Source organism: Corvus moneduloides, chromosome 2 (assembly GCF_009650955.1).
Source record: "Corvus moneduloides isolate bCorMon1 chromosome 2, bCorMon1.pri, whole genome shotgun sequence".
Taxonomy (NCBI): Eukaryota; Metazoa; Chordata; class Aves; order Passeriformes; family Corvidae; genus Corvus; species Corvus moneduloides.
Genome location: NC_045477.1, coordinates 115,573,329 through 115,600,104, shown reverse-complemented (window position 1 = coordinate 115,600,104; position 26,776 = coordinate 115,573,329). Strand labels below are relative to the sequence as shown.

At 46.9% G+C, this 26,776-nt stretch overlaps 1 long non-coding RNA gene across 1 annotated transcript; it reads right to left on the bottom strand.

Moving 5' to 3' along the window:
* Window positions 1-611: 611 nt before the first annotated feature.
* Window positions 612-25,620, bottom strand: LOC116440306. The gene is made up of 3 exons (XR_004238537.1): window positions 25,039-25,620; window positions 11,707-11,781; window positions 612-1,838 (listed from the first exon to the last, which is right to left on the bottom strand). It is a non-coding gene; the product is annotated as an uncharacterized LOC116440306 (long non-coding RNA).
* Between the last annotated feature and the right edge of the window lie 1,156 nt (window positions 25,621-26,776).

The window sequence follows — 26,776 nt, the reverse complement described above, 5'->3', positions numbered from 1 at the left end:
GGGGAAGACATAGGTCCTGGGAAAGACCTTATCAGCATGTACTTTCTTAACATGGTGGCTTAAGGGTTGTTAGGAATTTCTAAGTAGATGCAATACTGTCTCCCATTGCTTTGAGAGAATAGCCTATTGGTCAGAATTGCTGTTTCCTCTGAAATAGGCATGCACTGGATGTTTTCAGGGATGATGTGGTGCCTGTCTGCTGTGCATCCTCTTCAGCACTGGGCAGTTAATGAACAAGTGACAGAATGCCAGGATGTTTTCCTGGGGCACATGGAGGGAGGCTGACTTACCTTCACAGAATTCAGGGGAATTTCCCTTGGAGATCTGAGATGAAAACCTATGTGCCCCAGCAGATAAGTGAGCATTGATATAGGCTTCTTTACAGAGAGGTGAAGAGTGAGGTGAAGACTATTGGGAACTGTGGTTTGGAGCTCATGAGGATGCCTCAGAACACAGCAGGCAGGGCAGGGGACAGGGGTGGCTCTGCCCACTTCCAGAGCTCACCTAGTGTGGCAACCACCATAGTCAGAGGTAATTTATCCTTTGGGATGATTGATGCTGCCTTGGGATAGGGATGACTGGGAGGATTTCTTAACAAGAGCACAGTTGGGTTTGTTTTTACCTACAGCAACCTTTATTTCCACGTTTCCTTTCTAACAAACACATGATGGCAATGTGTAAGAGCATGAGGAGCAAGCTGAGCCTCCAAAACCAGACTGACACACACACTGGGCCTTGAGAACCTTGTTTTACAGTGGAGGCACCTCAGGAACACAGCACTGCGTTTCTTGTTTGTTCTCAGGGTATGTGCTGCCAAGGCCTCGTGCTGGTCTCTGCTTCTTGTTGGCTCCTCAGCAGCTCACCAGACCCCAGCTGGCAGTGGTTAATTGCAATCAGCAGGTGAGAAATGCAGTGTCTCAGCAAGGGAATTGCCTCCAACTCTGGGACATATTCTGAGAAACGGGGAGCATCCAGAAAAAGAAAGGGAGAGGCCTTAAACCTGGACTTCTGTGAAAAGCAGCACTTGAGAAAGACATCGGTGCATAGGACAAGTCACACTTGTTTTTTCTAGAGTTCTAATGGAATGATTTACTGTTAACAGGTGGGAATCTTTCAGCACTCCTCTGGTGGCTTCTAGTTGCCGTCTAGTGTCACTCGATGCGTCATTGCCATGTTTTGGGGGGGCTTTTTGCAAGGTTGTAAGCATCCTTCTGAAGCTCAAGGGACAGTGAGGGAGTAGAGAGTGTCTTGCACGTGGACCAGCAGCTCAAACATGGCCCAGAGTCTTCTAGAAGGCAACTGACCGACCTTGATGGTCAGTCGGTCACCTCAGGCTGTGGGCAGTTTTCTGCTTTGCTGTGTGCTTTGTTTGGGAACCTGGGATGCCAAACACAATGCATGGCACAAGTGTGTGGTCTGTGTCTTTGCAGCAGCCACTGCTTTCAGGTGATTTTGTCTGAGCTAAGGATATCTCTACCATCTTGTCAGTCAGAGCCCACAGCAGAGGAAACAGTGATTAAATCTGCAAGGAGAATATGATGCTTTCTCATCTTCAGAAGATCCTTAGAGGTTAAGGTTGAGTCACAAAAGCTTGCCAGGCAGCAGTGTAAGCTTCTGTGTTGATAAATTCAAGAGGACTTCATGGCTAGCAATATAGAATCTTGGCAGGTGCTCAGTTATCCCAGCAGTAGGTATGTTACAGGACATGGGAAGCTATGGATGACGGATACGTGTTTGAACAGCTCCCTGTTCTAAACGGCTATTGTGAGCCTAGGATTCCTCTGAGGCAGACAAGTGGGCCATTTCTGGGTGGTTTAAGCAATGAGAAGATTTCAGTCCTGCAAAAAAAAAAAAAGACACCACCATCTTATCCAAAAGAAATCCCACATTAGGTCTCATGTAGGGATTGCCAGTATAGTGAATATTGGTAATAGCACATGTGCTGAGCAGTTCCACATCAGTGATGCTGCATGCAGCTGCTGAAATGGAAAAGCATTGAACAGCCTGGGAACAATGGGGGAGATCCCTGGATTCTCATGCGAGAGGCATGTCTGCATTTATTTGTCTGCAGTGGTGCTGATGCTCTGGGATCATCAAGGGCAAATTCTGCCAGATAGAGATCAGTGCACAGGCAGAAAAAGTAATTAACATTTTATTATCATCCCGTTCATGTGCAATTAAAATAGAGTCGATTCCCCTTCAGATAAAGATGCATAAATAAGTAGAAGCTGGCTGTGGGTCCTAAAGCAGACAAAGGTAACCTGAAAGTCAAAAAAGATCACCTGTCAGTTCAGTCCCTCACACTGAGATGCTTCAGGAAAAGGAGACAAGCAGAGCACAAGGGAAATGGCATGCTCAACAGTGAGATAGCACGCAGACAGCTTTTTTTTGTTGTAGTTTCAAAACCCAATTTTAATTGCAGTGGGTTTACAGGTTAATGAAACAATACGGTCCTTCCAAAGAAACAGCTGTTTGGTGGATAATTTTAATCACAACCTGGTGATAACCACCCATGGGAGTTCATCTGAGCTGCCAAGTAACTTTTCTAACAAAGAGTAAAGACGGTCCTGAGCCTGTAGCTGGAGAACTGAACAAGCAGAAACAACGGAGCAAATTGAAACGCTTCTCTGTCCCTTGCATGCGTATCTCTGAGTAGAAAACTCTGGAGAACACAGATCACTTTGTCACAGGAGGACAGCACACGCACAGTCACTGGTGCTGACCATCAGCTGGTGCGAAATGGCACAGCACATCTGATGCCAATTGATTGCATCCCAGCATGCCACCCATTAAGCAGTTTATTGAAGTGCTCCATTTGGACAGGCTGCTTTGAGGCAGCAGCCACTGCTGAAATTGCTGGAAAACCTCTGGAATCAGGGCTCCTTGGGTCAGACTAATTATTGGTCATTTAGCCTGACATTAATTGTCCCAGCAACCGTGTGGGATAAAAACAGGCTTCTGCCTGTCTAGGGTAAACAGCGCTAGTGACACTCCCTAAAAATCAGACAATGTGTCTGGTGAAAGCTTTTAGAGCCTTTCACAAGCTGCAAAAGAGCACGTAAGTGATGGAAGGCAGTAGGGTGGGTGCATTATTGTTCTCATTAGAGCATCATCTGCCAATTTATTGCAGCAAGAAGCCCAGCAAATGCGAAGCCTTGTCTTGTAAAAAAAGCCCCACAATGCTCCTTATGCAGCATTTAAGATATTCAGGGGCTGGGCACGTGGGGGGTTCTGTGGATGTGGCCCTCACTGCAGCCTGGCTCTCTGTTTGGAAGAGCAAAGGGAGGAAGAGCGGAGAGGGCAGCGAGGCGGCTGTGACACAGATCTCAGCCCCTGGCCCCAGTGAGGGCACTGCAGGCACCAGCTTGGGGGCTGGACTCTCCAAAAGGAGACAGCACATGGGCTCCCCAGGATTTCGCCATCATGAAAACCCAGTGCTTCTCACCAGACTGTTAATTTTTAAGCATGCCAAGAAATAACATCGCTATCTTAGGCATGTGCTTCCAGACACACGTTTATTTGATAAGGTGGATTGATTTTTTCCCATCTTCGCTTCCTTATGGCCTGGATCCTGCTGCCTTTGAAGTATGTGGTTTCTGTAGTGTAAGATCAAACATCTCAGCAGCTCTTGGATAAGAAGAATCCTACACTGCAACTGTCCTTCCCCACACAGCCATCTGTCTCCTGTCCTTCTCATGGACAGGCTAATAGTTTCACTTAGGACATGCTGGTGGAAGAAATCCTATTATTTGGAGAGCACTGGGGATTTGGCCATTCATTTACAACAAAATTTGTTGCATAACAGACCCTATGCAGTAACAACAGGCACCCCTCATTTTGTTCCTTCCTATACAAGCTAAACAGGGACTGCAGGTCACAGTGGTGTGAGCAGCTCTGGACCTCTCAGCTCAATCCCTGCTGGCATCAGCTGATTCCAGGAGCATAAGAGGTGTTGCTCCCAGGCTATTGGGAGAAGCTGGAAGACTTGGAGCCATCACCAATCCCTCTAGGTCTGGATTTGGCTGCAGTCCAGCATCTGCACAGTGAGGCCTGGGGAACTCACTGGGAACTCTGCACTCTACTGTAATACAGAGGCAAAGGATTAGTGAAGCCCTGCAGTACTCCAAAGAGCTGTGTGGGCTACACATGAGGCTCTTTGCTCCAGCTAGGGAGGCTCCAGGATTTATATGAGCAGGAGTAACCATCCCAATTCTAAAATGAAGCTAAAACTCAGAAGTTCAGTGAAGTGGTGTACATTTGCCCTATTTTCAGACAGACCTTGAGGTGTCTTAAGATGGACCTAAATCTTCTTTCTTCTTCGCTTTCTCAACTATAGCACTCCATCTCCATGGAGAGAAGGAAACTGGAGAGAGTGCAAGAACGGTGTCCTCATGAGCTGAGGATCCCCAGCCTTCCTCTCTGCTGTTCCAAGCTCAGCTGGATCCACCTGGTGAAACCTGCCCATTTCTAGTGGGCAGTGACACATGGCAGCTGCTGCCCTGCAGAACAACCCAGGGAAAGGGAAATCCCAACACATTCAAGGCCTTCCCACCATCACACTTTAGAAGAGTGAAGCAAGGCAGGGAACTGCTCTGGGGTTCAGCACTGACCTCACAGCGTCTCATGTCCCAGCAGCGCAGCTGTGGGCTGATGGGGAGGGATGGACCACCGGCACTATTGCAAAAGGCAAGGGTGAGAGGGCACCTGTGTGAGAGATTGCAAATGCTTTACCAACACTGCAGCCCTGCACCGGGTTTCAGAGCGCTGCTGGCACTGGGAGGTGTGCTGATTATCAAAACCTGGAAAGGAGCTTCTGAAGCAGTATCTGCTGCCATCCAGCCTGCCCCTGGTTTTCAGAGGAAAGAAACTGCCTGTCTGGCTACAAAAGCATCTCCTCCTTGGGAACTCGCTGGAGAGCTCTGATACAGCCACCACCTCCCAGGGGAGGCTGGAATCCCAAGCACCTCAGCAAATTCAGGCTGAAATGTTTCTCGGTGTTTGAAGTTTTGCTGGCCACTCCTTTTCCTTTGCGGCCATAGATCAGAGAGAGTGAGAGAGAGAGAGCAGAGAAAGCAGATGGTTTGTCTAAAGGTCAGACTTGCTGCTCGGGAGGCAGCAGACCAGTGTTGTTCTGCAATGAGCCGTGTAACGCTGTCAGGTCACACAGCTAGAGAGTCCCCTGGGGAAGGTGAAAGCATTACCCCACTGATGCCATTCCTATCTTTTATGAAAGCCTGCACAAACACACACAAATTGTGCAATTAGCTAATATTCAGACAGCTGGTACCTTCTAAGTGACTCAGATAAGATCAGGCAATAAAAGCAGCAGAACCTCCTACTTAAAACTTCCTAGAGGTACAAAACCATGCCTATGCCCCAAACAAGAAAACCTTGTTTTCAGCCATGTACCTGAGCCTATTGCCAAATGAAGTCAGCAAACATACAAGAGAGGCATGCAGGTAACTAGCACTGACTACTCCAGGAGCTGGACCTACGTGGGCAAAGGAAAGCTAAAATTCATTGCTTGTATAGCATCAAAGACAGAGCTAAAGCAAAATGTAGGCAAGCTGCATAATCAGGTCACTTAAAGTTGTCTTTTACGTCTCATTCTTTAAGAAAGAAGCATTGTTTTCTATCTAACAATGGCTATAGCCAAAATGTAAAGCTCTTGGGGGAATAAGAGAAATTCTGTACTCTTTCAGTAGAGCAGACATCACTAATTACCTTCTTACCTTGTAGAATGTCAAATTAGCTGGAAAAAATAGATCAAGCTACTCTTAGGTACAGTGATTAAAGTGATCAAAAGCTCATAACAGAACAGAGAGTGCAGCGTGGTTGTAGTTGTGCTCTAACACCTGCACTTCATGATGGAAGATAACAACAAGAGGCCAGGAGAAATGTAAACATGAGCATTTTGCAAATGCTCACATTGAATCTCACAAATCATCCCAAATGTGGACTTTGGGATTTAATCTCAAACTTCCATCTTGAGCTGTGTTTTGCCAAAGCAAGGCAAGGCTCGTGGAAAGAGGTAATATTCCTTCTTCTGACCTTCAAGCATCCTGGCCACAAAACTCTGTTATGCCATTATTCTAAAGGCTCTTTAATATTATTGTAGAATGAAAAGGGGGTTGGAATATTCTGAAACATAAGGAGATGCTGTGGAGATTTAAAAGACCCAGGCCAACTTCTGTGTCAGCATTCAAACCAACTTTCAGACTTTCTTCTAAAGTCTATGTAGCCATCTCCTCTCTGTCAGGAACAGAAGGATGGATCTCATTACTTCACTGTATTTAATATTTTTCTTGGCAGTGCTGCTGTGTGGACTAAATGCTGAGTGTCCTCTACACATTTGGAACCACCCCATGCAAAGGTGTTGCGGTTTGGCCAAATTTCGAAATATATCCTCTGAGAGAAGGCAGGTCACAACCATCCCTCCCCCACCAGGTTCGGGAAAAATAAATTCCTCGAAGGAAAGTGAAGGAGATAAAAACTATTTATTTAACAAACACACGGGAAAAGGAAAATAATGCTAAATAATAAAATATTTTGCTGTGGAGGAAAAACCTGGGAAAGTGTTCGAGTCCTCCCTTTGGTCTCCTCGGAGCTGGGGCTTGGCCCAGGGCCAGGCCCTCTGTGCCCGGTGGAAACTCCTCCTGATGTGCTCTGATGTTGAAGCAGTCCAGTAGAAAAGGGAGAAAATCCAAAATTCCAGGGAAGGAAAAACAAAGTTCAACTCTCAGTCTCTCCAGAGAAAAGGAAACTGAACAACTGGCCAAAAGCTGACTGGAAAGCAGCAAGCCAGGCGCCTCCTCCCTCCCCTGCCGCAGCTGGAAAAAAAAGTCGCTATCTGTGTGACCTTGAACAAGCTGCAAACTGCTTTGAGAAAGTTTTGCTCAGTTTTCCTTCCCCCTCTCAGGCTCAGTTTAAAGGCATAGAAAGGCACAAGAATTAATTTCTGGGCATAGGGCAGCGATATGGGATACACATCATAAAGTCACCCCAAAACAAAAGGTCAAAGCCTGGACTTTTCCTGTTTTAAGAAGCAGAAGTGTCTAACCCAGCAGACTAAATTTCTTACATAGTCCATGGAGAAACACAGGCATCAAAGGAGGGTAATCTGTTCAAACTCCCAGCTCCCTTCCTGGCCCTCAAGGCAACAGAGCTTCCTAACAGACCATGCTCCTACCATAGGGGCTTCCAGTGATATAGCAAGAACTAGGTGCAATAGACCCAGACCAAAGTGACTTATCCAGTGTCATACTGGAAGCCTGTGGCAGAACAAAATTTTAAATCGTGTTTCCCTGGGTCCTAAAGTATTCCATTGTAATCAAATGATTTTGTTGTTTTGGCTGTTTCCTCAGCAAGGTGGCAGGTAAGTTCCTCTTGGACATTTAGGTTTGTCCAAGCCAAAAATCTGCAAGAAAGAAGCAGGTGAAAACTATGAGAAATGGCAGTCACAGTGCCCATAAGGGTCGTCTTGTACAGCCCACGGAGATGAGAGAACCTGTATGAAGTGCAATAGACTTGGAGTTAAACCTATGAACCCCATATGAAATATAATTGGCTGTTTTCATAAAGAAATCCCCCAGATGAATAATACTTTTTGTGGGGAGGTCATTTATCTAAGAAATGGCAAACAGATACTCATCAATGGGTGTAAGCCAGAGTCCTCTAAATGCTGTTGCATTGGTTTACAGCAGGACTAAACTTGACCCATCTAACAGGATGTTTGATAGTCAGGGTTAGGCTGCTTTGAGGGATCTGGAATGATTGTTTCTGCTCTTGGCCTTGCATTTCTTCAGCAGGCAATGGGGACAATTCTATAAACTTTTCACAGACATTACTGGAAATTCTGGAGAAGATAGGATTAAGACTGATGAAATATATACCAGTATTGTCTTTGGCATCCTCATAAAGTGTTGCGAAGTAGAAACTAATTTTCTTTCTGAAACTGAGCAAAATTCAACCCCAAGGTGCAGAGACATTACATTTTGCACAGAAAGGGGGACTGCAAAGAAATCAGGAATGAGAAATTTTGAAATCCGTTTGCTAACCAAAAGAACTGTTCTGCTAATTTGCATTTTCTGTCCTGCAAAATGTAATTTGGGAAGAAAGAACCCTCCTCCCCCAGTCCTTTATTTCTCATCTAGAAATGATTTTTTAATAAAAGATAGGCAATGTTCCTGTCATACCTCTGTTCATTACCAAATCATCTGGAATCACTCCTGTTGCTCCTAAACATCTCCATCTTTAGGAAGCAGGCAGCAGTGTCAGTGGAGCACTGCTCATTGCAGAGTGCCCCGGGAGCTTCTGGCTCTCTGTGAGACAGAGAGGGAGAGGAGCTGTCTGAAAACTGCTGAGACCGTGGGGCTCTGTGATGGTCAGTATTTCAGGTGCAGAGGAGAGGATGGGGGAGGGAAGTGTTTCGCAGCAGTTTATTCTCTATTGAATGTGCAGCTTGGCAAACAGCTCGGATTTAAGAGAATTTGGCCTTTTCCTTGGCCACTATTTCAAGCACAGACACGTGTAGGCATCTGGCTGAAGACCTGCATGTTTTCAGTGTCTGCAGCAAAGCATCTCCACTGTTGCTACTGAGAAAGGGAGGGCAATATTATTTTTCCTGTACGTGCAGCTAACAATTCCTGGAACCTCAGCTCTCCTCCCACTTCCCTTTTACCCTTTCCTGGCTCCTTTCCTCTGGGAGTTGACAACACCAGCCCGAGGCTCTGGGTTACCCCTAACATTGCTTCTCCCCTGTTCCTTTCAAACCTTGCAAAAGACTTAAAAAGTGAGATTGGTGGGTTGCTTTTGCATACAAAAACCACGGGGACACAGAGATAGCACAGATCTCCTGGGGTTTCAGCTCTGGGCAGATCTGTGGTGCTCAGAGCAGTGGTGTGCAGCACTCCTGCAGAGACCATGCTATCCCAGGACAGCCGCTGTGCTGCTGGGTACCCCCTCCTTTCTGGATTCCTGCCATTTTCCTTAGGCCCTGGCCTCAGTACTCAAAATCTTGAGCTAATTGTGACCCTGGTTTAATCCTTGCAGCAGTCACCCCGCTGGCACAGCCTTGTGCCAGTGGCAAAAGTAGGGAAGAGTCTGATCCCACAGGAGAGCCAGGAGATACCTGAGGGGATGCAGCTGTACTTAAGAGGCTCATTACTTAACGCCTCTTCCAGGCATTAAAATCTCAGCGTGCACTGAATGGCTTCAAGAAAGATAAACACAAGATCTGGATGCAGCATTAGAAATGGAAATGATAGGGCAAGGGAAACAGTGAGTGCCACAAGCTTTCTTGCTGTCTCTGTGTGTGCAGCTGGATTGAATGCTGGACCTGCTTCTGTACAACAGCTCTAAATCCCTTCTGGAGGGCAGAAAGAGGCAGCACAGGAGTAAGAATGGCAGGATGCAGCTTTGATTGGGTAGTTCCTACAGCCAGGGAAAGATCTGGCTTTGCTCAGGTTCTTCCTACAACAGTGGTCTATGTTAGGGGGAAGTTTTTCTTCTGCCTGACTGTTAAGCAGGGAAATGTCTGTCTTCCCTGTCACAGAAGGAGTTTATGGCTGATCACTAAAGGCAACCAATTCACTTGATTTCTTGTCTCATGCTCTGACCCTAAGATTGTCCTTCCTGAACATTCTCTGCATGCAAGGAGAGCTGGAAACACAGCCCAGTTTGAGACCATAATAATGCAGACCAAAGCCTTTTTATTATGGAAGTTTCTGCAAGAAGGTTTTGTCGGGGCCAATTTAATCCCCATCTCCCACATACCTTCCCCAATGCTTAAACTGCAAGAATATACTCGTTCACTAATTACGAAAGAGCACCAAGGATCTGTTAGTATTTCTGCCAGTGGGATTGATGAGTGTTGGCATAATCAGAGAAACTCTTGACTGCATGCTTTCAAGTGTCCAGATCAGCTCTGCATTTTGGAGAGCAAAAAAAATGAGGACAAAAAAGACTGGTAAAAAAATAAGATGGTAGGTCAGAGTGCTTGTTGCCAAGCTAAGCTGCATTTTTTAATTCTCCATCCAAATCAGATAATTTAGGAAAGGTAGTCCAGTTTAAATTTATGACATTCCACATGCCTTGCACCTGTTCTTAACAGGGCGAAATTTCCACTGCCCTCAGAAAAGACTTAGTTAAGGTCTCAGTATCACCTTGGAACGTACCCTGACTGGGTTGTGCAACCTTTGCTCACACTGCTGCCCTCAGTTCAGGAGCCTCTTTGCAAAAGCCAGCCCTTGTACTCCCCGAACCACTTTTGTGGATATTTGTGCCTTTGATGTAGAGATCTCCTTTTGTAGTACCTCCCAGCCAGGGATCTCCAAGACCCATATAAATATTAGTTAGGAAATTCTAATGTAAGCCTGTGAAGTGGTTCATGACTTCTTTTTGTTCTACAAGAAGAGTAAACAGAGGTGCCAAGCACGTAAGTGCTTTGCCCAAGATTCGAAATGTGGGTGGAACACAATTGGCACAAAGGATATTGATGGAAATTTAGGGTCCTGTGCCCAAATCCTCCTGTTTACTGACAGAACTGCAATTTTGAGACTTCACTTGCACTGAGAGTTCGTTTGGCCTTGGTCAAGCCTCCCAATTCCCGGCCATTTCATTTATTTGCCTTTGAATACGTGTGATTAAAGGAAATATGAGTTTGTTGCCAGGCTGACTCTCCCCTGTCGGCAGCAGGAGAAGATTTAGCAGGATGATGGGCAGTGGAGGGGGATGCTCCAGGACTGCCTGGTGCGTGTGAGGGCGGGTGGCTGTGTAACCTCAGTTATCTACAGGCATGCAAGCTGAGGCTCCTTCACCTCTTACCCCTCACTGTCACCTTGCTGGCCGGATTGCAGTGCTTTTGTGTGGAAAACAAGGGCTGAAGGTGCCCCCCAGCAGGCAGCTCGCCACAGCTATCGGATGATCTCCCTCAGCAGCGCACCACCACCTCCGAGAAGCCTTCACCTGTTGTCTGCCTGGCTCCCCCATCACCGCCGATAGCATCGCCACCGTGACCTTGAAATCCTTCTCACAAGTGCCACCCTGTCTCTTAGCAGTGGGAAATCAGATTTCCCTTCCCTTGGCACGACTCCCAGCATTTTCATTTCCGAAGAAAGAGCCAGGGAGGGGATGGAGCTTTTCCCTGTGCAGCAGTGACTCTATTTTCAGCTGTAGCCCAACAGATTGCTTCGCTCCTCTGCCTTATCATCCAACACCACCTTAATGCATGCAGCTACGCAAGGTTACTATTAGTGACTGATATCACCGGCGCTGCGGGCTCGAGGTTTTAACCCTGGATGAACCAAAATCTCTACACCACATCCTTAGCACTCCCTGGATTTTCAGATATCAGTTATTATTATTATTATTGTTGAGCTCTTTTTTCTTTTTTTTTTTTTGGTTTAACCAGAAAATACAGTAAGTTTGTTATTTCAGAGGGTGACAAAGAGAAAAGTCAGCCATTCTCGAGGACCAAATCAATCAGTGGTTTACCTTGCATGGAGTGACTGACAGCTCTGGCCCTCTGGCATTGTAATTTATTTTCCAGGCTCAACCCTTTGCAAGTATCACATGGCATGCTTTTAAAAACGTATATATAGAACCAGCTAGATTGTTATATTTAGTGCAACTGTAGGTACAGAGGCATTTCTTTTTTTAGCTTCTTTTGGTGCAAATATAGGAGAGAATCGAACAACCTCTCCTCACCTCTCTCCTGCGAAGGCATCCCTTCCATCTGGCAATGTGCCCAGAGGAGTCTGCAAAGCTGCTCTTCAGGAAGGGCTGTGGAAAGAACCAGTCGAGGAATGGTGAGTTTACAAGACGTCCCCAATTTTCAGCAACAAGTGCAAAAAAAAAAAAATCTCATTCCACCGTGGAATAAAAATGCGGTGCAGAATAGAAATAACAATTTCTCCCCCGCACCGTGGAAGGTCGAAACAATTTATTTTGACCTTTTAAAACCTACCTTGAGGCTATGCAGGTCACAGGAGGTACACCAGTTGGTAAGTGGGAAACCCCAAAGAGCTGAACACCCCTTGGTTAAGCAGCTGCTACAAGATAAGCATCCTGACTTGTATCAGCAATAGCGTGCCCAGCAGGACGAGAGAATGGATGGCCCAGTCCTCGGCCACACCTCAAATTCTGTGTCCTGTTCTGGGACCCTCAGTGCAGGAAGGACACTGAGGTGCTGGAGGATGTGCAGAGAAGGGCAATGGAACTGGGGAAGAGTCTGGAGCACAAATCCTACAAGGATTGGCTGAGGGAGCTGGGGTTGCTTAACCTGGAGAAAAGGAGGCTCAAGGGAAACCTTATTGCTCTCTACAAATACCTGACAGGAGGGTGTAGGCAGGTGTGTATCTGTATTTTCTCCCAGGTGACTAGAGGAAATGACTTCAGGTTGCTCCACGGGAAGTTTAGATTGGATATTAGGAAAATTTCTTCATGGAAAGGGTTTTCAAGCATTGAAACAGGCTGCCTGGGGAAGTGGTTGACTCACCATCCCTGAAGGCATTTAAAAGACCAGTGGATGTGGCACTGAGGGACATGGTTTAGGGGTGGGCGTGTCAATGCTGGGTTAACAGTCAGACTTGATGATCTTAGAGGCCTTTTTCAACCTAAATGATTCTATTCTATTCTATTCTATTCTATCCTGTCCTCCAGTTCAGGATCCTCCAAATTCACCCTTCTTAGCAGATTGGCCTTGGTCCCGGAAAGGGAACTGCTACCAACTATATGAGACTCTCAAGGCTCCCAACTCTTCTTGATGACTTCCATCCTGGTTAATGGGGTATACTGGGACAACTGGACAGCTCCAGAGCATATGTGAGGAAACCAGGAACTGAGGAGTCTGTTTGGGACCATTGATGTCCTCCTGTCTATATCCCTGCAGAGCATGTCTAACCACACAAACGCACATTTTCCAGGAACAAGTTGTTCCAGGCAGTCCTGATTTCAGACTGGGCATCAGAGAGGCCCTTGGCAGGGAGCTGGTGGCTGCAGGAATGAGCAGCACAGCAGGGGAGGGGGCACAGCACCCAGGCATCCCTGGGGGTGTGGGATCCCTTGCCAGCTCCCAGCTGTTCCTGACAGCTGAATCCCAGGGCCCGATAGCAACTGTAACCTCTGAAAGGCATGAAAAACAGCCAAGTTTAACAAGTACACGGACTTCTTGTTGGATCTGAACAGAAACCTCTCCTCTGGCCTGAGAAAGGGTTTGTGTGTCCCAATCTATCTGTTTTCTCAGGCTGTTATCAGCTGGTCTGATAAAAGGTGATACTCCTCCCTGCATTTCTCACTTCGCTTTTACAGTAGCCCAGGAAGGGTACAGGCTTATGAACTGCCTGTTATAAATGCACCATAAAAGCAAACACTTGCATTTTTCAAATGCCATTGTCCTTCTATGTTTCAGCTTTCCATTTCTGGTCTGTTTGGCATCTCCTGGTCTGTCCACACATGAGCCCTCTCATTTGTACATGCACAAATCAATTGGCATGCACCTTTTCCTGTGTAAATAAGCTTGTTCCTCGGGCAGTTGTATGTCACAGACTGGTGGCACCTTCACATCTTGTTTTAGGAGTTGGAGGTAGGTTTTTCACACCTTGACCTCAAACCTGCACACACACAAAAATCTCTGCTCTTAAACTCTAAGGCTTTGTTTTTCACACTTGCCAGCAAGAGAGAAAGATAAAGCACACTCAGACCTAAGAATGTATTTTATAATCGTCAAGAAAGCAATAAAATCTTCTGCTTCGAAGCAGAGATACATAATCCATGTGTATCTGCCTGAGGCTGGTTGGAGCAGAGCTCCCACAAGGCTGAGATGTGACGGACACAAGGTGATGGATGCAGTGTCACAGGCTGTTTGGAGGTGGCAGCATTCATATCCTGGGTATTGGTAAGGGCTTGGAAGTTATTACATCCCTTGCTCAATGGGGGAGAGAGATAAGGAGCACTTTCAGCAAGGTCTAAACACATGGGGCGGTGATAAATGCAAATCCCTCAAGCTCTGCACAACGGGGCTAATGGGCCTTCAGCTTCAGCAGAAAGAGAGTCACAGTCTGGCTGACCTCGTCCAGGAGGACAAAAGACAAAAAGATGAGAAACTGGAGGAAGCAGCAGCTATGACAGAAAGAGGGACAGGTGCTTGGGTTCCAGGATCTCAGAGATATGGCCACAGTCACCATGGGGGAGACAGGCCTGAAGGCAGTTTGGGCAAAAGCATTCAAGTGGCAGGCTGCACGTTTGTCTTTGTTGAAACCAAGCTTTTTGGGGGGTTTGTTGAAGCCAACTGGCTATCAGCACTCACCCTGATGTGGGATTCTCCAAGACAGAAGTCAGCCCTGGGATGTGCATCGTGGGAGGGGGTGTTAACCTGCCCCTGCATTGGGGCAGCCTCTCCCTCGGGCTGTGATTGCTGAGGCCACTGCCAGCAAACCTGCCACTGGGACTGCCACTGCCACTGGGACTAGGGAGAAATGCCCTTGGGACACAGGGAGACACTGCCAGTGCAGGAACTGACAGCCCTGGGATCAGCCCTGCAGGGATCCCTCTTCGCAGAGGTCTGAATGCCTGCGGTGTGCTGGTTAAAGAAACACATCTTTCCCTTGCCATTCTTCAACCTTGAGTGATGCATAATCACCAATATTTGTTGAAGCTGCTTGTTAATGATGTTTACCAGAAGGTATTTCCCGCTGTGTCTTCCCAAAAGACGTGATGCTGTCCCACAGTGCAGAGCACAGCTCTAAACTGCCAGGAAGTTAAGGCAAAAATATCACCATTCCCAAGGTGTTAAATGACTGCCATGGACTTGTATATGTAGTGTACTCTGCTCCCCTCGCTGCCACAATCAATACCAGTCTGATTTCTTTATCATGGGGGATGGGGGATGGAGATGAGAGATCCTGCTCGTACCTCAGCGTTGGCATTTTGATTCCCAAACAGCCCATTCGCTAGTAGCATAAAAATAATGTAAAAACAAATAGATCAAATAAATGTAGCTTGAAGACATCTCTATTACAACCCTGCTCTGTATTCTATAAGCAAAATATGTACTGTGCATACAAACACCGGGGGAATGAAGGGATGCAGGTATTAACACTGACACATCAAGTGGTTCCTCCATGAGACCATATTATCTATGCAATCACCTACAAGTATTTACATTTCATGAACGAGGTTTTCCAAACATCCCCCCCAGCTGCACTGCCTCGTGCTGTTGTTGGATGAAGTTCAGGCAAAGAACGAGGCCAAATCAATGCCTACAGAGGGTGTTTTTACAAAAGACCCAGTTGCAGGGGGAAGAAGTGGGTACTGGTGACCTTGAGTTGGGGTGACTGTGGCAGGGATGGAGGTAAAGCATCATGTTTGTGGAAGACATCATTCAATAGCTAAGACAGGCAAGTCCACTGGAAGAAAAATGGTGAGAAAATCCCTAGTTGGGTTCAGCCTTGATCTTGGCTACAAGGTTGAGTGTGGTTTTCTCTCATATTTTGGCATCGGTTCTTTTGAACGTGGTTTAGCATAGGTAGGCCTTGCAAACTGTTTCCTAGGTCTCCTCAGTGGGGCAGTTGTGGAGAATTTGCCACTCACAGGGTGCAGCTGGTGACTGAACTCACCTGGCACTTTTACAGCCTTTGCCAGATAAGAACGTGCTGACGAGGAAGAAGGTTGATAAAAGCTGCCCATTCTGCAAACAGCCTCTCTCTGCAGATGGACTGAGTGAACACAACAGTGCTGGCAGTCCAGAAAGTTTGAAAAACTTCATAATCAATTAATGGGTTTTTTTCAATATCAGCCCACTCCTAAATCCTGACTACTAGTTCAGATAGGGCACTTTATGACACAAAAACCCCAAATTGTGGTGTTAAATGTCCCACTTCGGTTCAGCAGGTTGCCTGCAAGTACCAGACTGACTTCAGGCCTACATCATGTCCTGACTCCAGCACAAGTTATCCATTTTATTTACCTCAATTCCCTTTGCAGTTCCAATGAAACATGTGCTTCTTCTCTGCTGCTTCTCCTAAGTCACTGTGATTACATTTGTTGTTACAAAGGGCCTGTTTGATTGAGTATAATTTACAGGATAAACAAAAAACCACACACGCCTTTTTAAAAAGTGAAGCATTTTGGAACAAAAAGTCTTAATACTGTAAGAATTACTAACCTATGCCCCTTCTGCTCAAAGCAGGAATCCACATTTTGTGCAGGGACAACTTCTATGACACTGTGTGAAAATGTGGCCTGTATTTCTAATAAACTTTTGTGTTTTTTAATTATGTGTCAACAAGCAAAGCAGGAGGTGGCTGGGACATTCACACAGGATGTGGGAGATTAGGGCTGAACTCCCACTCTGCCCAAGGGGAATGTGATCTATTGCGCTTGCCTTTTACTAGGAGAGTGTCTATATCCTCTGTCTTCCAGCTGCCCTGGGATATGGGTGCTCCCAGCCAGCTGTTGCAAAACATTTTAATATTTCTTGGCAATGGGAAAAGAAAACAAGGGAGTACCCATGTGAGGCTGGAGAGACACACAGTTACGCTTGGTAAATAGATAGGCAGAGTCCAATCAGAGAAATAAATGAATTTAGCATTCAGCTGTAGGTCCCTCCAAGCACACACCAACTGCTGCAGTAATTGTGCCGCAGCCAAGGGAGCAGGAGCATGGAGAAGGATTTTCTCTCCAACTGAAAAACCTCCTGTGGCATCTCTGAAGGTCAGTTTTCCAATGCTTCCTCTCCACTGGTGAATATGACCACTGGTCAGGGGATATAGCTGCTGCCTGAGGGTAGTGGGGGGGTTCAGGAGAAGGAGACACCTAAGTCCATCTCACTTGGGACACACACTTAAGATTAACTCCACTCATATAATTCTTCCTCTGTAAGTTAAGGATCCGTAGATAAACTCCAGTCCCTTATAAGGAAATGTTCCTGCTGGCATCAGTCGTTTGTACTTCCACAGTAGGTGCCACTAAGTGTTTCTCAATTATTAACAAACCCAAAGCCAGGTGAATGGGTCGAGTTATGTCACAAGGGACACTTGTATTTTAAAAACTCTGAGCTAAACAAGATTACCTTGCACTAAGTTAGAAGTGCTTCCCATTTGCAGGGTGAGAATTTGTACTAGCTCAGGTAAGGAGCTCAGCTGTGGGGGAATTTATTAGGTGGCATTGCAGTGTCTGATCCAGACCCCATTCATGCATTTGGAAATGCTGCCTTGCTTTCCACAGGCACAGAAGGAACCAATAGGATGGGAATTAACCTTGTGTCAGTTGGTGCCAATATCTCTCATGAAAATCTCCAAAAAAATCTTGTCCAAAAGCCCTCCTACCAAGACAGGTAATACAGAAAATGAAAGCTCACTCATTTTACATTCCTGTGGGTTCTTTACTCACCTCAGACCTGTGCGCCCTCCTGATCTGTCTCCTGGACCATTGTTTTCCTTTTGACTCTCAGGCTAGCATGGAAAGACTTCTCATGGCACAATGGTACAACAGCCCTCTCTATAGATGTGCTGCTCCCACCATCCTCCTGTATAAACTGGGCCACAGCTTTGGAGCAAGGCCTGGCAGGGTGAATTTTACCCACTGTTCGTGGAGAACCACTACATTTAGTCTGCAATTCATGCCTCCCTCACACGGCCAGAGTGCAGGAATGGGTCTGAGCAGAAATTGAAATCAGCTGCTTGGGTGCAAACAGGAAAAGTCAGCACACTCCAACTGACACCCTTGGGATACAGGCACCTGTGCAGGAAATGGATGTCTTAATCACTTAACAGAGTCTGTCCACAGTGTTTATGAAAAACTGATACCTACAAGCATTTATGGAATTGCATGAATGGGGAATATGTTTGAATATATATACTGCTGTGCAGGCAGCCACTGTGGGGGACCCAGGCAGTCAGTCTCCTGCATCACAAAAATAGTCTTTTGTAGTAGTCTTGTCATCTCCACCTCTGCAAGTGTTCATCTATGGCTTGCCCCTTGGTGAGCCACAGGAACATTCCCAGTCCTTGGTAGCATGCTCAGTGCTGAAAAGTGAACAGGGGGAATGACTGCAAGTGGGAAAATAGTGTCCTTAAAGGAGGAACCCCACACCCCTGGCTTTCTCTGGAAGAGCTGGAAAATAGCTCTCTCCTGAGCCCTAGGGTAGGTGGATTAGGGAAAGAAGAGGTCTGAGAGCACTGACTGTGCTGGGCCTACTGAAGGTGGAGGGCTGAGCTCTGACCTGGCATCTCTGGTAGTGATGCTAATGAAAACATTATGCAGTGTGAAGCCATGTGTTGAATATAAGACAGAACTGGGCAGGCTCTTTACATCTATCTGTTATATGGGAGCTAAAAAAAATCACACAATTACTTCCTCAAACAAAGATTTGCGGTCAGACTGCATTCAGGTCAGTTGAAGGCAGATGGAGGCCTCCCAAAGGACTTCAAAGATAAGATAACAAGCACACACACAAAAATGCAGTCTGCCTTGAATTCCTCTGGAGGGTCACTAAGGCACTGCAAAGCCAGCTCTGGGTTGAATGCTCTGGTTTGCTTGTGGACCTTCCAGTAAAATACGATCTTTTCTCTGCAAACCTCAGTACTTAGAAAAGGAGAGATGTGTGGAATGGACTTGTCTCCGGAGCAGGGGTGCAAGCAGCTTCTCTGGACCAGCTGTGCATGCAGGTGATCATCTGTGCCTGGGCACCACACGGCTTGACATGCCCCTAATTGCAACGCAGAAACCGAGAGCAGTGCACAGGGCTGGACCAAAGCTTCTGGATCCACCTGACACTGCATTCCTGAAAGCAGCCAGTGATGGATGGGGAGGGAAGGAGGAAGAGGAACACGGCGAGGAGATGACCCATCTCATCACCTCGCCACCGTCTCAGCGTCTCATCACCAGCAAATGGGAGACTTGAAAGACTCTCTCAGCTGGAGCTTGTAGCCAAACCTCTGGGGACTGCAGCAGTGGTTAGTCCAACTTCCCAATTCTGGTTAAGCCCTGCTGGAACCTGTTTGTACTGGGGGCCTCCACATCAACTGGCGGCAGTGAGCTCCCCAGTTCAATGATGTACGTTATGGAAAGGCATTCCTTTGTGTTTATTTTGAATTGGCTGCCTGATGATTTCAAAGGAGTTCCCATTCTGTCCAGTCTAATTTGGAGGATGTGTGCCCAGTGGCTAGACCATAGGAATGGATCTCTGAATTAATTCTATTTTCATCTCTGTCATTCTTCTAAAAGAGCAGGTATTATTATTCATTGGGGTGAGTTTCACCTTCAGCCAGCTCAATTAAAATTACCCCAAGCAAATAGTGATCTGGAATTTGGACGAGACTAATGTTCCCTGTGCACATGCAGAGAACAGGTAGAAACCAAAATAGGCAGTAAAGGCAAAAATTCTGTTTTAAATTTCCAATGCCTGGATCGATTCGTGCAATTGAAACTGCTGCCAACGTGTTACAAAATAACTTGTCATACAGCAGTAGACCCTATTATATAGCAGAATGCCCGTACTTACAGAAAGATGAGATCCCAAATGCAGGGCAAAAATGTGTAATTTCTAAAAATAGCAATTTGCATACTGACCTAAGGACTGACTGACTATCTCTCTATCTATCTATTTTAATTGTCCTATTTCTATTGATGTGTCTTCATGTCACTTGTAGTTTGCCAGTGAAACGGCATAAAAATCTTGAAAAAAATCAGCTAGACGAAAGCGTATTTAACAAGCTGTGTTAGCAGCTGAGAAGGGTTCACAGATATAGAGGCGCTGGTTATATCTCAAAACGAGAAGTAGTAAGTGTCTGCATTAATTATAGTCTTGGGCACATGCTAGTACCACACCCACAGCCCAGCCTTAATGGGATTTTCTCCCTTCTTTCAGAGGCAAAAAGCCACAAGGAAAGCAAGGCAGCCTTTCCCCAAGAGGTCGTTTGCATCCAGGACGTGTACAAATCTCTTTACATGTATTTAGAAACTAAGGCAATTAAAACACCCCAGGCCTCTCCTGTTAACTCAGAAACATCATTATGAAGATGCTTATGCCACAGCGGCTTACTATGCTCGGTTTAGTGGAAAACTGGAAAGCTGCATTTCCAGCCATTTGATCACCATTTTCCCGAGGTTGCTAACGACTTGCAAAAATCTGCCCAACAGTAACAACCTCAGGGAGACTGCGTTGTCTCCTCTGAGAACCTCTATTTGTTTTCAGAATGAGAAGTTTAATTAGGTGAGGGTGGTTTTTTTTGGCGGAGGAGTTCATGCCTTGTGCCCTCAACAAACAAACCCTGTGTGACTGCCCGGGAGCCCCAACCTTGGCACAGCCGAGGACCTACTGGGGCAAAGGAAATTAATGTGATTTTAAACTGGTTCCCACTGCGTTCCCCCTCTTTTTGTGCAAGCTGAGCTCGCTCCCCTTCTTTCGGAGTTTACCCTTGTGCACATGCATTTTTTTTTAAAGCATGGATTTCATGCACAAAAAGTCCGGGGGAGGGCCGGGGGGCTGGGCGGGGGCAGCAGGCAGAGATCCACTGGGACTGCTCCCGGGAATGCCACCACACGCAGGCAGGTGGAATTCCCCCGGCGGGGCGATGCCTGGGAAGGGCGCACACAAACAAGCGCATCCGGGCAGGCACGGAGATAAGGGACAGCCAGATGCCACCAGCATTCCTCAGGGCTTTCTCAACTTCCACCGTCCTAAAAAACCCACGCTCATGAGGCACGCTTAGGAATCCCCAAAGACTCTCCATTAAGTCACTAATTGCTGCTAATTATCGTGAGAATGATTTGTGAGTGCCGGTAATGTGCTTGGTGCTAAGGAGGCTGCAGAGCAGCGCCGGTCCCCAGCCGGTGGCAGTGGCGCTGATGGAGATGGAAGGATCACAAGCAGCAGCTGGAGGAGTGGGCAGGAATGCCCGCTCTGGAAGGATCACAAGCAGCAGCTGGAGGAGTGGGCAGGAATGCCTGCTCTGGAGCCGTCCCAGGGGCGCTGGGCAGGATGCAGCCCCCTGGGATCGGGGGGGGAAATGGCACCGCTGAGAGCACCTCGCAATAAATCAGATGGGGAGAGGGGAAAGGGGTGTTCAGGTCACCCAGGCATCCCCTCATCGGGGCTGACAGGGATGTGCTCCTGTTCTTGGAAAAACTGCCTTCTCCACCACCTCGGGGTGTTTTTCCCAGCAGAAGCAGAGGAAGGGAGTGTCATGTCTATCTGAACAATACTAGCAGTCTCTATTCCACGTATGGTCTCACCACAGGAGGCCCCAGTACACAGACAAGTGTAAGATTTCTATGATGCTATGTCTATGGGTTGCACTTCTTTCCTTTCTTTTTTTTTTTCCTCTTTTTTTTTTTTTTTGCATTTGCTATTTTTTTTGCACATGAAGATCTCTGCTTCATTTTGCTCCCTGTACAAAACAACAGTCTTTGCCATGACTGGTTGCTCTGCACTCCTCCCTTTCCCCCCTTTGCCAAGATGTGTCTGTAGGCGTGTTCCCCAAGTCATTCTAAAGACAGGCTGGCACTGCAAGGCGCTCTCAATTTAAGGAGAAGAGCAAGATGAAGACAGATATGTGCTTTTTTTCTGGCAGGAGACAGTGAGCCACTGGAAGGGTTCCTCTTGGGATGATAAGAAACTCTTCCCCTTTGGGTGGCAGAGTACCACACGTAGCTTCGCACCCTCCAAAGGGAAAACTGCCTGTAGTAAGTGCTCCCAGGCTTAGGAATCTTCAGTCAGCAACTGCTTACCAGCCTCCACTTCCCCAGCTGCTGTCCTTTGGAGAGTGATTTTTCTTAAAGCAAGTGTTCCCCTGCTCCTTCTCAGCTAAACAAAATGGGCAAAATCAGTGATGGCATCTCCTACAGAGCGCCCTATTTAGTTTGCTGTCAAAATCATTGTATGTATTATTTTTGCACGATTTTATTTCACAGTGTAAAATTAGTAGAGAAGGAGAGTGGGTCTTTAAAAATCAGTTGCAAACAGCATGTTCTGATGTAAATGAACACTCTCCAGCAGCATTTGCAAATCTTTACTGGATCCTTGTGCATCAGACTGAAAAGGAAAACAAACTGAGGGCCTGGGTACCAAGGGAAGCCTAGGTTTTTTTTCTCTCTTTTTTTTCTCTCTCTTTTTTTCTCTTTTACAATTCAAAATGAAAGGGGGAAAAAAGGCTAATAACATGCAGTGGAAAGCTAAATTAGATATTTAAAATTCTGTCTGTTAAGTTAGAGAACGAATTGCTCAACACTCCAAGAAAAATTTGCTTATGGTCCATGGTTCTGAACCCTGCTGAGAGATGTTGAGCTCTGCCCTGTCTCCATCTCCTGAGCAAAAGGAGTGCAAACCAGAGACAGGCATTTCCCACTCAGCTTGTGTGGCCGTCAGCACCTGATTAGCAAAGGGGAAACCAGCCAAGATTATTTTTAGCCTTATAACATCCCTTTAAAATTTGCAGCTCCATGAGACATTGATATATAATGAATGTGCACCTGAACAAAATCCAATATGACACTCCTTTTAAAAATTACACAGAAATGAATGCAAACATATATGGGAGTTGGAAGCTTGGTCTCCAGGCTGCTGCCTGTCAGGGCAGCCGTGTGTGCCTTAGAGATTGGTCACTCCCTCTCGGAAGTCATTCAGGAGAGTTGAGCTTTGCTAGACAAGCCCTAATTTTCATATCTGTTATCTAGCCATCACAGCAACAGCCGGAATGAGATTAGGCAGATACACAGATAGATACTTTACATTGCCTTCTTAATGACAAAAAAAGGGCCCCGGGGAGAACACATCACTTGCCCCAAGTGAGGACACAAAGGGTGACACATCTGTAATGAGGGAGGAGCTCCACAGAAGAAAAATTAACTCACCTCTATGAGTAACTCAGCTGGCAGCTTCTGCTTGCCCACTTTGACTCCCTATTTGTGGAAACTTTTCTCTCTTAGTAATTGAGACGGTGCAGAGCAAGCTGTTGAGGTGTCTCCTAAGCTTGCTATTGAAAGCCCATCAGACACAGTGTGGACACAAAAAAGGGGGATCGCAGCTGACCTGGTGGGGCGTTTCCTACCTCTGCCCATGTTGTGGGCTGGCTCTGCCTTTTCTCAGGTGCAATGAGCTGTTCGGGAGGGAAACAGAGAAGCTTTACCTTGAACCTTGCGGGACAATTTGTAGCCCGAAACGATCCACTGAGGTGCAGCAAGCCCTATTTAGAAATGGATGTATCCAGCCTGGAGCCCTGGGAGACAATAAAGCATCTGTTTGACTTCCTCAACGGGTAAATCATTTATCCCTGCTCCTGCTCCCCTTCCTTAGCTCTCACAATATGTATCTTTTTTGCTAAAAAAAAACGATGCCTGCCTTTCTGTTGGTGAGCAGCTTGGGACACATTGCCTGGAGTCTGACCTCAAAGTAGGGTGGGATTTGAATCTGAAATCCACTCGGTTTGATCTTGCAAGAACTGCCGTGCTGCACAGCTTGTACATCTTTAGTAAAAAGGCAAGCCTTCAAATCCATCCTTTTCAGAGGCCTGTCTCCGTTGTCAGCTGCCATCTTCCGAGAGAAAGATCTAAAATTAGAGAAAAGCTGCCCTCCACTGCTGGAGAATACTGCTGCTGTGACATATGAAAGCAGAAATAAGCTTCAAATAAAGGTCTTCTGCTTAGGCTCACGTAATGAACAAGAAAGACTTTGGGTCTCTCCTGTCCAGACCGGCGTTTGTGTGGGTCTGATTTAAATAGAGAGCCACAGCACCAATGCTTATCTTTGTCTGCCTAAGCATTTATACTTTGCCTGGTGCCATTATTTTAATGGAAACCTACAGATCCAAGGGTTTTTTTTAAAATACCTTCCCTAGAAATCCTAAGGGATGTCAGGACACCCTACTCTGTTCAATAAATCAGTGAAAAAGAAAGGAACTCTCCATGTGGGAACAGCATCTCGAGACTCTTTGAACGTGGTGGTTGTGATGAGGTGTGGACAACGAGCAGGGACTGAACTGTGGCTGCAGCCCTGGAGACCTCGGGTTCAAATCTGTGTCCTTCAGCTGGGCCCGGGTGTCCTCAGAACCCCCCAGAAACCTATTGGCAGTGGTAACACCCGGGGATTAGGAGTCTGGGGCACCCCTGTTAACCGTGGTGTCTGCACGCCACAGTCTCTGCGTTCTGCGGCATCCCTCCTGTTAAACAGTGTTTTCCTGCCCTGGAGGGATTAGTGGGGCTTACAGGGTAAGCCATGCTCTAATGTACCATGGCACAGCAGCCCGGGCGTGGTGCCCGGAGGCGGAGAACCCTGGGGAGAGCCCCTGCTGGTGCCAGAAGGGAGAGGAGCTGGTGATGCACCAGGGCGAATTAAGACAAGAGCTGAGTTCAAGCTTCCCACTACCTGGAGGAAATGAAGATGCTGCAATAAATCAGGGTTTGATTAGGAGCAAGGCAGTGTGGTGGTTTCCCTTTCAATCTGTGTGTTTTACAGTGTCCCTAAACCAGAGATCCCTCTCTAACACAGCGAGGGTGTGCTGCTGAGACTCGCAGCAAAGAAAACAGAGAACAAATCTCCTTCTTCCTTCTCTTTTTCTTCCTGTTCCCTCCTCCCCCTGGCATCCAAGCCCCGATTCCCCTCTGTGTCATTGCTCATGCCTGCGCTGTGCTGGTGATGTCATGCCATGAACTACCCTCCAGTGGCTCCAGCAAGAGTCGAGAGCTTTCCTGCATCCCGGGCTGGCTGCGCTCAGTCAGTCCGGCAGCACTGACTGCTGTGTCCCACAGTAGCAAGCAGTGGGTGGGAGCAAGTGGCTGGCTGTGAGAGAGCCATCCCGGGAGTTTGTGAAAGAGAAAACTTAGGAGTACCTGCCTCAGGAGTCACCTGGCTGAACAACAGGCTGGTCAGCAGCTGACTTTAAAAAATACTGGCCAAAGGGAAGTGCACTGAAGCCAAGTTCTCATCTGCCGGTCGGGGAAGGAGGCAGCATCGGCACCAGGAGAGAGGGAGAACAGCACCAAGGGAGAAGTGCAGAAACTGCACACGTGAGGAGGCTTTGATTTCGCAGGATTGCAACATACCTGAGGAACTGTCAGAAGCGTGAGGTGCCTTCAGAAGCCCCTTTTCCACACTGCGAACACAGGAGAGACTGCTCACTGTCTCTATTCTCTGGACCCTCCCTGCAGTGGGCCCCAGCAGCTCCAATCCTGTGTGCTGGCACTGCAGCCTGCCCGTGGAATGGGCTCTTGTTCAGATCCTCTTCACCATGATGACACACGGCAGCCAACTTTGTCATGTGCCTGGCAAAACCAGAGGCTTCAGCAGGGTGCAAATGGCCTGCCTCCAGGGGCTGGAGTGCCAGCGTGTTCTCCAGACCCTTTCAGATCCCCGCAGCTCATGAGACAGCACGGTGACTGGGGAAAAACCACATTTGTAGCTGGGCTGCAAGTGCAGGCAAAGCAGGCACACAGCACCCCATGGGGCACAGAGTGTGGCAGGTAGGATCTTGTGGGAGAAGGCACTTGGCAGCTTAAGGGGGAGTAGGATTTGGTTACTGGAGTTAAAAGTGACCCATTTTTCTTAGGCAGGAGCAGTAGAAGTCTGTCTTCCTGAAGCCCTCAAGTGTAACCAGGATGGCTCATCATCTCCTGGCACCACCCCAATGCTGTTATTACTCTTGGTACTGCAGAGGGATCAGATCATTAAAGATTATTAAAGGGCATGGCTAAGCCTGGGAAGCTAAAAGTGTACATACTTTTAGCATCAGCAACATTTTAGGCCTCATTCGAAATCCAGCAATACCACTGGGAAAAGAAATCCTGTTAATCCCTTGAGTTTTCTCCTCTGAGATTTGCCTTACGGGAATAGTCCCAACAGGAACCCAAACTGACAGTGGAACTTGGCTACTTGCATACTACATGGATGGAAAACCAGGACACATTGCTTAACCCAAGAACCATTTAGTATTAGTGAGTCCCTGTTGCTTGGTATTGTATCACTGCCATGCACGACTCTGGTGGATTTGCTCCAGAGCCTGGCCTCATCCTCCTACTTTTTTCTGTGTTCATGGAGCTCTGCCTGTCAGAAGAGAAACCTGATTGAAAATGGGTTATTTATTTTAAGCCAAGCTGTTTGGATCAAGTTCTTAGGATGTCCACTGACTAAAATACCTGATCCCTAATCTCTGCTTAGCCTCTGACTTTGCACTTGACTTAGGAGGAGGGTGTGATCCTGTGCTGCTGGGGTGACCGCGGGTGCAGCCCCAGGTCCTGAGACTACAAGCGAGAAGGTTGACAGAGCAGGAGCAAGGAGGGGAATGGGCAGCTGCCTGAAACCCAAGGGGCCAAGGCATGATGGTTTTTTGCAGGCAGGATCCAGATGCTGAGAGCAAGGTGCCTCTGGGCACCAGGATTAGCAGAAATGAGGTGCCTTTGCTGTGAGGCTGAAGAGCAGGAGCAGTGCCATGATGGGGTGGGAAGCTCTGGGCATTCAAACAAAAGAAGTGGACATAGTTAAAAGGATTTTCTGATATTTGTTTAGCTTGACTGCCACACTTTGCTACAGAAAAGGAAGGGTTTTGCTAGAGTTGAAACAAACAGTAGATCAGAACATTAAATAAAGGGTTGGCAAACCTGCTAGTAGTGCTAAGTCAGGTATGCTGATGAGGTCAAAATTTAATTCCACACTGAAATTGGAAATTTCAAGTACAAGTGTTCACAGCAAGCCAAATTATATTACCCACCAAACCTCCAGGTGCTCTGAAAAGTCTCTTTCATTGTCATTCATCCAATCAGTATCTACAATACTAAAATCCACTAT